This window comes from Lynx canadensis, chromosome A1 (assembly GCF_007474595.2).
Source record: "Lynx canadensis isolate LIC74 chromosome A1, mLynCan4.pri.v2, whole genome shotgun sequence".
In the NCBI taxonomy this organism is placed as follows: Eukaryota; Metazoa; Chordata; class Mammalia; order Carnivora; family Felidae; genus Lynx; species Lynx canadensis.
Genome location: NC_044303.2, coordinates 193,215,624 through 193,227,636, shown reverse-complemented (window position 1 = coordinate 193,227,636; position 12,013 = coordinate 193,215,624). Strand labels below are relative to the sequence as shown.

General features: G+C 48.2%; 2 long non-coding RNA genes across 2 annotated transcripts in view; one reads left to right on the top strand and one right to left on the bottom strand.

Annotated features, from left to right (window-relative positions):
* The window catches only part of LOC115523063, a 68,599-nt gene that overhangs the window by 21,160 nt on the left and 35,426 nt on the right, over nucleotides 1–12,013 (bottom strand). The window lies entirely within an intron of this gene.
* Nucleotides 152–11,460, top strand: LOC115523070. Its single transcript, XR_003971631.1, has 2 exons — nucleotides 152–277; nucleotides 11,211–11,460. It is a non-coding gene; the product is annotated as an uncharacterized LOC115523070 (long non-coding RNA).

Below are 12,013 nucleotides of genomic sequence, written 5' to 3'. Positions count from 1 at the left end.
TGGGGCTTCGGCCTCCCGGAGCCCCGCCCCTTTCTCTCCTCTCGCCTCCCCTCTCCGCCCTCCCACTCCTCCTCTCCGCCTCTCCCCCTCCTTCCCCTCTGCTCCGCCCCTCTCCTCCCCCCTCCCTCCTCTGCCGCCTCTCAGCCCCCTCCCTTTCCCGTCTACCCTCCTTCCTCCTCCCTCTCCTCCCCACCCTCGCCCTCGCCCCTCCCCCGCCGCGCCAGGGCCGCCGGAGGCTGAGTCATCGCTGCGGCGTACGGCGGCAGCGGGCGAGCAGGTAGGGAGAGTGAGAAGAAAGCGACGTCGTGCGCCCCATCACCGGCACCGCGAACGGGTCGGAGTCCCCGTGCAAGCCCCTCTGCCGGAGAGGCCTGGGAGGGGGCACCGATGGGGGCCGGGGCCGCGGTGGGGAGGGGTGGCCAGCCCCGGAGGGCGCGGATTCGGCCGCTCTTGCAGCAGCCGCTTTGCGGCATTCTAAAAGATCTACACGTAGAATGGAGTCCTAAGCTTACCACATTAGGGTGGCATCCAGGCCAGGCATCTCAAGCTGACGGCCCACGGGCAGATGTGCCGTGCTCCTGATCTCTTATGTGACCCACAGAGTGTCTAATTTTTAGCCAGATGCCAGCATTGAAAAACCATATGATATTTCACAGAGTGGGAAAATCAGATTCGCAACACTTGAGAAATTAGAATCCCTAACAACACTGGACCCCTATTTCCCAGGACAACAGTTGCCTAATGCTAGGTGTAGCTGCCTTTTTTAGTCAGGGCATTGCCTTCAGTCATTGCCACAGTCCCCACTATTTCTGTTTCATCTCCTTCTATCCTTTTCTATTTCACCTAGGCCACTCAACTTCCTTTATGTTACCTGCCAAACCCTTGATCTAGCGACTCCTAGTTCTGTCCAAGCTACCCATTTCTCAGATGCCGGTGAGGAAGTGGAGGTGGAAGTTTCCCAGAGTCACACAACATGTGGCCTTAATGCTAAAGAGATTCCAGCTTTTTCTCACCCATTAATCTTTTCTGACAAGCCATTTTGCCTCCTCAGATATGCAGACAGAGAAAGGGAATTGTCTTGTGAAAGGTGGGTCCCAGAACATGATCTGGGGGTCAGAGTGGGCCCCCAATGGAAGATGATTTGGAGCAGAAATTAGCCCGGAGAAGGGTCAAACGGCTTTATATTTATTCCTGGGTGAGATCATAGTAAGAAATTGAGCAGAAACCCCTCCCTGGAGTTGATGGTATATTCTAATAGTCTTTCTCTTGGAGTCACAACAGAAGGCAAAACTGGGGCAGGTGGATGGATGGAACAGTTGGCAATTCTGACAAATTTGGTTATAATAAGCTGTTTTCAAGTCACAGGAGACCTGGCCTGCGAGACACTAGGCTGTTGTGGAAGGGTTATTATTGCTTGGACTGCTTTCTAGTGCTTCTCAGCCTGTGATGTGTACAGGGGTCTTGTAAAATGTAGATTCTAAGTCAGTGGTACTGGGATAGAACTTGCAAAGCCTACACTTCTGACAAGTTTCCAGATGATGCCAATACTGCAAGCCCCGAGTCCCCACCCTGACCGGCAAAGGCTCTGGACTCCTTGTGCCTTCTGTTTATTCATGAGGGTCATTGCTACATGGTAACCCAAAGGAGGGGCTCAGAATCCCGCAGACCTGGGCGTAGATCCCTGCCCACCCCTGAGTTGCCAGGTAATGTTGGGCAGATGGCTCATCCTCTGTGGGCCTCAGTTTTCTTCATCTGTGCAATTGGAATCAGAAAATACTGAGAATACTTACTTCCTTAGGAGGCTGGGAAAGGAAGAATGGACTGGACACGTGGCCCCAGCATAGTGTACGGTTCATGATGGATGCTCTGTAAAGGTAGTTTCTGGTATCGTGCACTCTATGGGCCTGCCCATGAGCGGTGACACCCATCAGTAGCATGGTTCGAGAGGGGGAGTATATAAGACATTTCAGGATAAAAATCAACCCCCCTAATATGGCCTAGGCCATGCATGGTATGATCACTACCCAGCCCACCCCTTCCTGTCCTTCCCCTCTCTGTCTCATGCTGGACATTTATTAGGTGTCTGCCACAGTACTTTCCTCAGAGGCCTGGCACATGCTGTTGTTCCTCATACTTCTACCTGCCTGGCCTCTTATCCTGCAGCCTCAGTTCCAATGTCACTTCCTCAGAGATGCCCTCCTTGACCCCCAGAATCTTTCAAGTAAGGATTTCGGGGGTATATTCTGGTAGAAAGGGAGAATGGTTCCATCTCTTGAGGCTGCACATAAATAGGGAAGTCACCATTTTTACTTAGATTCTACATTTATTTAGAGCAGCTTTTGGCTGGGTGGGGGAGGGAGGTCGGGGGGTCAGAGGAACTAAACACTGTCCCCTGCCTTTCTGCAAATTAGAAAAGGGCACAGCTTGGGCAAGCAAGCAGCTCTCGCCTGCCCTCTCAGCTGGTTACCTTTGTGCGGTATACAAACTATGCAACCTTATGTAGCAGCCCGAGTGCTAATGCTTCCTTCCCCCAAGCTGCCTCGTGACCTGCTTAATCCTCCTGCCTGGATTAAGCTCCTTTATAAACTTTCTTAACTTCATAAAACTCATCACAATTGGAATTAGGTATCTTGGGAATGGTTTATTTAAAATCTTCCCCCTGTAGTAGACTCTATATTCCATCAAGGCAACGTCTATCCATCTAGTTCTGGATTCCCAGTGCTTAGCCTGGTGCCTGCAACAAAGCAGGTGCTCCATAAATATTTGTTGAGTATTTCAGGAGCTCATTATCTACCAGGGGAGATCGGACTCGTGGAAATAGCTATGGCATGAGATGGACAGGCACAGAGCTGAATGACTGGTGCAGCCCCAAGGAGGGAGATGTCCCTTCCAGCAGAGGTCACCCAGGGGTGCTCATGGAAGAGGTGTTTTAGCTACCTGACAGAATAGGTGGAGTTCACCAGATTCAGATGGGTGGGACGGTGTTCTTGGCAGTGGGAACAGCAAAAGCAAAGGTATAGAGAGAGAGAAGAGTTCAGTGTGTTCCTATGACCAGTCACAAATTACCATCAGCAGACTGGCTAAATGTGTTTTGTGAATTAGCTGCCAATATTTTTTTAAAAATCATGAGATTTCACATAAAGATCCGGATTTCCTGATCTTCTTTAAAAAACTGGAAGATGCCACCAACGAACAATTGACTGGCACTGAAAAGTGACAGTCCCTTTGGAAAGTCTGTGCTTGCTGGAGTTCACCACAGCCCCTACCTTTCCCCAGTGCGTTCTTACACCCAGCTTTCCTTGCTTATTACTCTTCCTTCGTGGCCCACTGTGCAGCTGGCTAGAAGACCATTTGATTGACCCACTGGAGATGTAAGGAAACTTGGTTCAGAGGGTACAGGCATTGAAATGCCAGACTAAGGAAGTTGGCAAATACCAACTGAAGGAAATGAGAAGCCATTGAAGGTTTTTGAGCTGTAAACCTTTAGCTGTAAATCACAGTAAAGCTGTGGGGGGACTCAGAAGTTCCTCATGGCCTGTAAAGAACACCCAGAAAAGGCATAATAACCCAAAGTGAGGGAGCACGAATGCCCCAGCTCTTTTTTTGAACTGGTAAATAACAGGCCTCCTCAGTTAACTAAGTGAGCTGGTAATGGCCGGGATTTCAGGGTCTTCTACGGCTCCACAGAGCACAGCCCACAGCTGCCCTGGCCAAGCCAGGCCTGACTTCATAAGCAGGAACTCTGGGCCAAGGAGGCTGGTGAAGTTCTGGAAGCCAAAAGAGTGGGGAGCTCTGCATGGGGCTTTCAAAGAAGATAAAACGTGGACTGACCCATGGTCGGGAGACAGGGTGCTTCCTAAAGGCAGAATATTAATCTTAAAAGGTTTCTGATTACTCACACATAGGTGACCTCTAACTTGCTTTTGCTTGGCCTTGATTGTTTTCAAACACATTTAAAAAAAACTGTAGTTTTCTTCTGTTTACAAAAATCGTATGCTTATTAGAAAAAGGAAAATTTAGAAAAATAGAGGTGAAGGTAATCATCAGTAATCCTGCCACCCAGAGGTAACTCTGTTAATATGTTGGTGGATTTCCTTACCTTTATTTTTATTTTTTTAAATTTTTTTAATGTTTATTTATTCTTTGAAAGAGAGAGAGAGAGCACGAGCAGGGGAGGGGCAGGGAGAGGGAGCCACAGAATCTGAAGCAGGCTCCAGGCTCCGAGCTGTCAGCACAGAGCCGGATGAGGCACTCGAACTCCCGAGACCACGACCTGAGCTGAAGTCGGATGCTTAACGGACTGAGCCACCCAGGCTCCCCACCTTTATTATTTTTTTCAGTGTATTTATACTTTTAAAAAATGAAGTAGGGGTCACATTTCATATACAGTTGATTGCCCTTTTTTGATGAACATTATCCTATGAATGTTTTACCGTGAGAATATAATAATGCATCTTTCTGTAAAAAATTTAAATAAGAAATTTACAACGGAGAAGTAAACATTGCATGTTGGCATCATTTTTCTGGGTTATTAAATATGCTTTGAAAAAAACATTTTATATGCTTGTTTCCTTCCATTCTCAAAGTAGTCAGGAATCTGAATTTTTTGTCTTGCAAGGCAGATAAAAGAGGAATTATTACCCCCCATTGGAAGAGGATACTGAATCACAAAGATGAAGTGAGTTATCCGAGTAAGTAGCTAGTGGGGGGCTGCACTACAACCCCCAAGCCTTCTGAGTCTAGGTTAGTGCTGTGGGGAAGGGGGTAACCAGGCTGCTCTTCCCCACCCCAGTTATAGTTAGTTTAGATCATGTCAGCTGTGCTTTAGATTCTGTGAATCAAGGAAGGCTTTAAACAGTGCAGTTAATCTGGGTGGACTTTGTGGAGAAGGCAGGTTTTATTCAGGATCTGGAATGTTTGTCCGATTCATAGGTAAATGAGTGCCAGGCATCCAAGCCTCCCGACTCCCAGATTAATAATAATAACCAGCTTGGGGAACCTTGGATGGCTCAGTCTGTTAAGCGTGGGACAATTGATTTCAGCTCAGGTCATGATCTCATGGGTTAGTCAGATCAGATGGAGCCTGGTTTGGGGTTCTGCATGGAGCTTGCTTGGGATTTTCTCTCTCCCTCACTCTGTGCCCCCCCCCCCATGCACTAAATAAATAAACATTTAAAAAATAAAAATAATAACCAGCCTTTATCATGTGGCAAGCACCTTGCTAGGCTCTTGAATACTTATGTTACTTAATCCTCATACCAAACCCTAGGAAGCACTGTTATTTTCACCAATTTAAAAATGAAAAAATAGGGGGTGCCTGGGTGGCTCTGTCGGTCAAGTGTCCGACTTTGGCTCAGGTCCTGATCTTCCAGTTCGTGACTTCAAGCCCCGCAGTGGGGCTCTGTGCTGACAGCTCAGAGCCTGGAGCCTGCTTCAGATTCTGTGTCTCCCTCTCTCTCCGCCCCACGCCTGCTTGTGCTCTGTCTCTCTCTGTCTTTCCAAAATAAACATTAAAAATATTTTCAAAAAAAATTTTGAAAAAATAGAAGCACAGAGAGGGGGAAGTGCTCAGCTCAAGGTTGCACGGCTGGTGAGTGAGGGCAGAGATTTGAACCAGGCAGCCTGGCCCCAGAGCAGTTCCACTCCATCCCCGCACCTTCCCTGTCTAGGCTGAAGGGAGAACAGCCAGAGCCCAGACAGCTGGGAGTCCCCAACACGGTGGGCACCCCCACCTCCCCGACTGGTCGTGCCCCTCAGGACACGCAGGCCAGGAGGGGATGACAGACGCACTGGCTGAGGGGCTGTGCCACAGGAGCCAGCCAGGGGTCTGCCCGGAACCCCCGCTTCTGTGGCCGCCCCGTCCCTCAGAGAGGCTTCCTCAAATGGGGAGATAATAAATTTTAAAAAGGAGGTAGTCCCCAGAGTGTTTGGCATTCCCAGTGGCTAGTCCAAAGCGGTTTTGTCTTGATCCCTCTTTGATTCTGAAATAGACTCCATCCTGAAAAAGAAGCGGATTTAGAATTAAGAGGCACCACGCAACTTCTAGTCCTGCCTCTGCTGAGATCTGACTGATCCTGGGCCCGTCGCTCCCCCCCCCCCCCCCCCCGCCCGCTGGCTCTCGGAGGTTAAAGCTGGTCCCTCCACCCGGTCTTTGCCACTCACGACTCACCGCGATGTGGCCGACCAGTTGCTGGGACGGGGAGACGATGCGGTGGAAACCGGGGCGGCTCGCAGGGCGCTGGGGTCCCGGAGTGCCGCGCCCAGCCGGCTCCAGCCCGCCCCGGTGGCTGAGTGCGCACGGGAAGGCTGCAGGCGTCCCGCAGAACCTAGCCCACCCCACCCCCTCTTCCCACCTCTAACCCCTTCCCCCAACCCTCCGACGCCCGGGAGAGTTGAGGGTCCGCGCACAGGTCCGGGAGACACTTGAATTCCTCCCTCGATCTCTGTTCACCAGAGTCCCGCTCGCCTGAAGGGACGCCCACCCTTCCCCCTAACAGCTCACCCCAGCAGCTGTCCACTCATCCTTCACAGGGCTGAGTTCCAGGGTGTGCGTTCCCAGACACAGCCATGCCCAAACCCGGAAACCTTCACTGGCTCCCCACTGCGGCGGGAAGAACACCCAAACTCAGAGTGACTAGAAGGCCTGTCTCCACCTGCCCCCAACCTGCCTCCCCAGCTGCTTTGCCCTGTGACCTCAACACAGAACTTGGTGATTTTTAAATGCAGAGGCCCAGGAGTCAGGCACCCAGATTCAAATCCCGAGTCTGCCTGTTTCTAGCTATGTGACCTTAGGCAAGTTACCACATATCACTCAACTGTGACTCCACACCCTTAAAATGGGGGTGGTAGCACCCATTCCATAGGACTGTGTGAAGAATTAAATGAGTCACTTAGGATAGTTCCTGGAACATGGTAAACTCACCCTAAGTGCTTGGTGTTGTTATGACAGCTCTCAACCACATTTGGCTACCACCTCCTACTTCCTAAAGCCAATCATTCTCTTTCCCAACACTGTGCCTGCATGTATACCTGGAAAACCCTTCCTCTTCCCTTTTCTCCACCCGGTAGGCTCCTACACACCCTTTAAAGCCCTATTCAAATGTCACTGTGGGGGCGCCTGGGTGGCTTAGTCAGTTAAGCACCAGACTTCAGCTCAAGGCATGACCTCACGGTTCGTGGGTTCGAGCCCCGCGTTGGCTCTGTGCTGACAGCTAGAGCCTGGTGCCTGCTTCCGATTTTGTGTCTCCTTCTCTCTCGCTGCCCCTCCTTGGCTCACACTCTGTCTCTCTCTTTCTCAAAAGTAAATAAACATTTAAAAAAATTTTTTTAAACGTCACTGTGAAGACTTAACCATCCTTCCCAGTTGCTTCCTCCTCTACCTGCCTGTCACCACCTTAACCCAGGGACCACACAGTATCCCCAGTGGTGGGACAACCAGCATTTCATGCCTCCCAACAGGATGCAGTAGACTTCACAGTTTTACCTATTTTGGCTCTTGCCGAAAATGTTGAGTGTAAATATAATCAGGTCTTTAGAGCTGGCTGCAGTTTACTGGAATTTCAGGGGTAGAGGAACACATTAAATAACACCCAGAAAAGCAACCAGACAAATCCAGAATGTGGGACAATTTATAAGACAACTGGCATGATCTCTTAAAAGTCAATGTCGTGAAAACAAAGCAAAAGCAATGGGAGAGGAGGTTCTAGATTTAAAGAGATCTAAGAGTCCAACAACTAAATATGAGATGTGATTCTTTTTAAAGTTTTTATTTTAACGTTTATTTATTTTTGAGAGAGAGAGCGAGTGCAAGCGGGAGAGGGGCAGAGAGGGAGACACAGAATCCAAAGCAGGCTCCAGGCTCTGAGTTGTCAGCACAGAGTCTGACAAGGGGCTCAAACCCACAAACTGAGATCATGACCTGAGCCAAAGTCTGACGCTTAACTGACTGATCCACCTAGGCCCCCCATGTGATTCTTGACTGTATCTTGGTTCACTTTTCTTTTAAAGCTATAAAGACCATGTTGTTACACAATGGGGGGAATTGGACTATGAATTGGATATTAGATGATGTAAGGAAATTATTGTTAATTTTGTGAGTTGAGATAAGTCTACTGTGGTTATGGAAGGAGAATTCTTATGGCTTTTGGAAATGCATGCTAAGTGTTTAGGGCTCAAGTGTTAGAATATCTGTAATTCACTTTAAAATGGTTTAGCCACAAATTTAACATATAGTGAGATGAGGTAAATATGGTGAAATGTTTACAGTTGTTGAATCTACATGATCAATATGTATTCAGTTTACAATTCTTTCTACTTTTCTGTATGTTTCAACATTTCCTTAAAAAGGGTTTTTTGGGGCGCCTGGGTGGCGCAGTCGGTTAAGCGTCCGACTTCAGCCAGGTCACGATCTCGCGGTCCGTGAGTTCGAGCCCTGCGTCAGGCTCTGGGCTGATGGCTCAGAGCCTGGAGCCTGTTTCTGATTCTGTGTCTCCCTCTCTCTCTGGCCCTCCCCCGTTCATGCTCTGTCTCTCTCTGTCCCAAAAATAAATAAACGTTGAAAAAAAAATTTAAAAAAAAAAGGGTTTTTTAATACTGAAATATAATTGACATGTAACAGTATATTATTTCAGGTGTACAACCCATGATTCGGTCCATGTATATATTGCAGAATGATCACCACAATAAGTCTAATTACCATCCATCACCATGCATAGTTACGATTTTTTTTCTTGTGATGAGAACTTTTAACATATACTCTCTTAGCAACTTCCTAATATACAATATTATAACTATAGTCACCATGCTGTATGGTATAGCCCCAGGACTTATTTATTTTATAAATATATATTATGTATATAAATACACACACACACACACACACACACACAGGTATATACCTTTTTATAAATACATAAAGGTTTTTAAAAAGCTCCTTCCCCTGGGCTCCTATAGCAGGTTTCTGGGCCTTCATTAAAACACGAATCACAATATTTGGAGGTGATGTTTGCCAGTGGGTCTTGCCATTCAGATTACAGACTATGAGCTCCCCGGGGTAGGATCCAGATGAACTGTATCTCTCTCGTGGTGCCACATTCATAATAAACAGGCGATAAACAGGTGTTGAATGAATGGAGACTGTACTATTGCCATAGTGCATGATTCCTCAGTAAACTTACTCTTAGGAATCTCCCAGAATGAAAAATGATAATGCAAACTTTTATTGAGAACTATATACCAAGCTTGGTGCTAAGTTCCTAATTTTGTTCATCGTGGATTTTTTGCATTCATTTTGGTTTTTAAAATATTGTGTTCAAGTATTATTTACCTAGGTTACTAACTTTGGGGGGCCTCCCCTATTTTAGTGCCTGAAGCAAGTGAGGCACCCTGGTATGATCCCTATAAAACAGGGTTTGGGGCACATGTCTGAGTAATGCCCCATTGCCCTCTGGGAATCCTTCCAGATCCTATCACTTTATTTGTCTGACAGAATTGACGTTTGTTTGGTCTCACTGTACCATTGCTCTTGTCATCTGACCTAAAGAGAGGGTTTGCAATCTGCAGTGCATATTTATTTTGCTGCCCCAGCAACATTCTCCCTGCTCTGGCAACAACAACTCTATGTTGCTTGGGGACCCTCCCCTCCCCATCCACCGAACTGACTCCAGCCTATTGCCTAGAGGTGGGCATGTGACTCGCTCTGCCATCAGAGCCTTGCAACCACTGGCCATAGTCGTGGCTTCAGAGTAGTCATATGACTCAATTACAGCCAATGAGACTCAATTCTGGGGGTTTGATCTCAACTTTGGAGAGGGGATACTTTCTCTTTTCTGGTACTTGAGATGGGATGTAAGCCACGTGGGGTGTTGAGCCTCTCTGAGACTGGAGCTCGTACAGAAGACAGCAGTATGGAGTGATGGAGTCAGGGAGGAGACATCCTGATAGTATTGGAGCTCCTGGATCCAGCTGTACATGAAGTAAGACTGCTATCTGGACTTAAGGGATGTGTTGGCCAACTTTTGCCTAAGTCAGTTTGAGTTGTCTTTCTATCACTTAGATGATTCACTCCCTCTTGCCTGCTGTGTGGTCAGGTTGGTCCCAGGGGATGCTCTGGTGAAGCCCAGCACCTATCACCAGACTTCCACCGTGAAGTTCTCCATCCAAGGTGCCCTTCATCACAGGGCAGCCGTGGGAGGCAGAGGATTGAGAGCAACAACAGTAGCCCCACATAGCATTCCTGAGCACTGGTGCACTGTTAGGTCCTGTGGTTAAGATTTCCACATCTATTTACTTCTTTTGTCCTATAACAACTCTGCGAAGTAGATTCCATGAACTCCAGGCTGAAATCGTCCATCTACTTCTAGCCCAACTGTCCCAAATCGCCAACCAGAGGCAAAGAGAAGGCTCCAGTTAAACAGCAGACAAAGGCTGCTTCCCACTCCATTTTGTCTCTCTTGTAAATGGGTAGACTTCCTAGGGGGCAGGCTCTTTCTAAGAACAGCTGAGCCTGGGTATTAGCAAACCCCTCTCCCTATGCTTTCTTTTTTTTTTTTAATTTTTAAAAAATGTTTATTTTTGAGAGAGAGAGAGAGACAGAGCGCAAGCTGGAAAGGGGCAGAGAGAGAGAGACACACAGAATCTGAAGCAGGCTTTGGGCTCTGAGCCTTTAGCACAGAGCCTGATGCAGGGCTCGAACCCACAAACTGCGAGATCAGGACCTGAGCCCAAGTCAGACGCTCAATGGACTGAGCCACCTAGGCGCCCCTCCCTACGCTTTCTCATAACACTGCCAGCATCTTGAAATAAAGGGCCTAAGGGCAGCTTCCTTTGGCCTGGTAGTGGACTCAGCACCTTCGGCAGTGTTGGCCCTCAAGATTGACAGATGGGTTGACCCACTGGCTGTGGCCATCTTTGCCATCTGTGTTCATTTATTCATTCAACAAATACTCATTGAGTGCCAGGTATATGCCAAATCCCATTCCAAGCACTGGGGATAGAATAGTGAACAACACTGGGGGCAGTCCCTGCCTCCAGGTTGCTGACAGTCTTGTCAGGGAGGCACACATTAAACAAATAATTGCACATGTAATTATTTAATTACAAGCATGATAAGCACTGAGAAGGAACAGTTCAGGCTGTTATGAAAGTGTGCAACAGAGACATCTAAACCCGTCGGCTAACTGTCTGACCAAGCAACTTCATTCGCTTCCTAGGTATTTTTTGATTGACTATTCGGTGCTAGGCACTGTGTTGGGTGCTGAGTGCTGGGCAGAGTGGGGAAGCAGACATAGCCCCTGCCCACGAAGAGATCGCTGTGCATAGCAAATACACCATCTGACCGGCTGTGTCTCCAGCCTGCAGCCTGTGAGCAGCTACAAGTCGACAGCTTTGATACCAGCTTGAAAGAACAACTTCGCTCCTGCTTCTACAGGAGAACCAAATACATTTAACTGGTTTCATTCATCTCGCAATCCTTTCTCTGATCCTTAATGGTTTTCATTCTCTAGGGTTGGGGAAATTGGGACCGATGGTCATGGGGCCAAGTGGGAACATGTTTTGTTAGGCTCTGTAAAAATAGGGTCTTGGGTGAAAAATATGCGTGGTTTCATTGAGAGGAGAAGGCATCAGGAAAAGGAAGGAACTGGATATTGAAACTCCCTGTGCCCCATGGCTCCAGCATACCGGGGACAGGAGCTCGGCTTTGAGGGCAGGCCTTTTATGATATTTTTGGCTGCCTGGCCCCAAGGGTGCAGACCAGAGTGTGGTGCCCAGCTCGCCGCAGGGAACTTTCTGGATGGCCTTATTATTCAGAGCATGTGATGCTTTGGCTCCAGCAGCCTGAGGTAGTCAGGGATTCTGCAGCGCTGGGAATGGGGTTCTCACTAAAAGAGGTGAGAGTGTGTGTGGGTTCAGACCTAGCAGGTCTGGCCTGGTCATTTTTAGAGCCAGCTTCCCTGCAGGATCAAACAGTCAGAATCACTTGGCCCCCTGGGCCCCAATCCGGGCCTGAAATGTG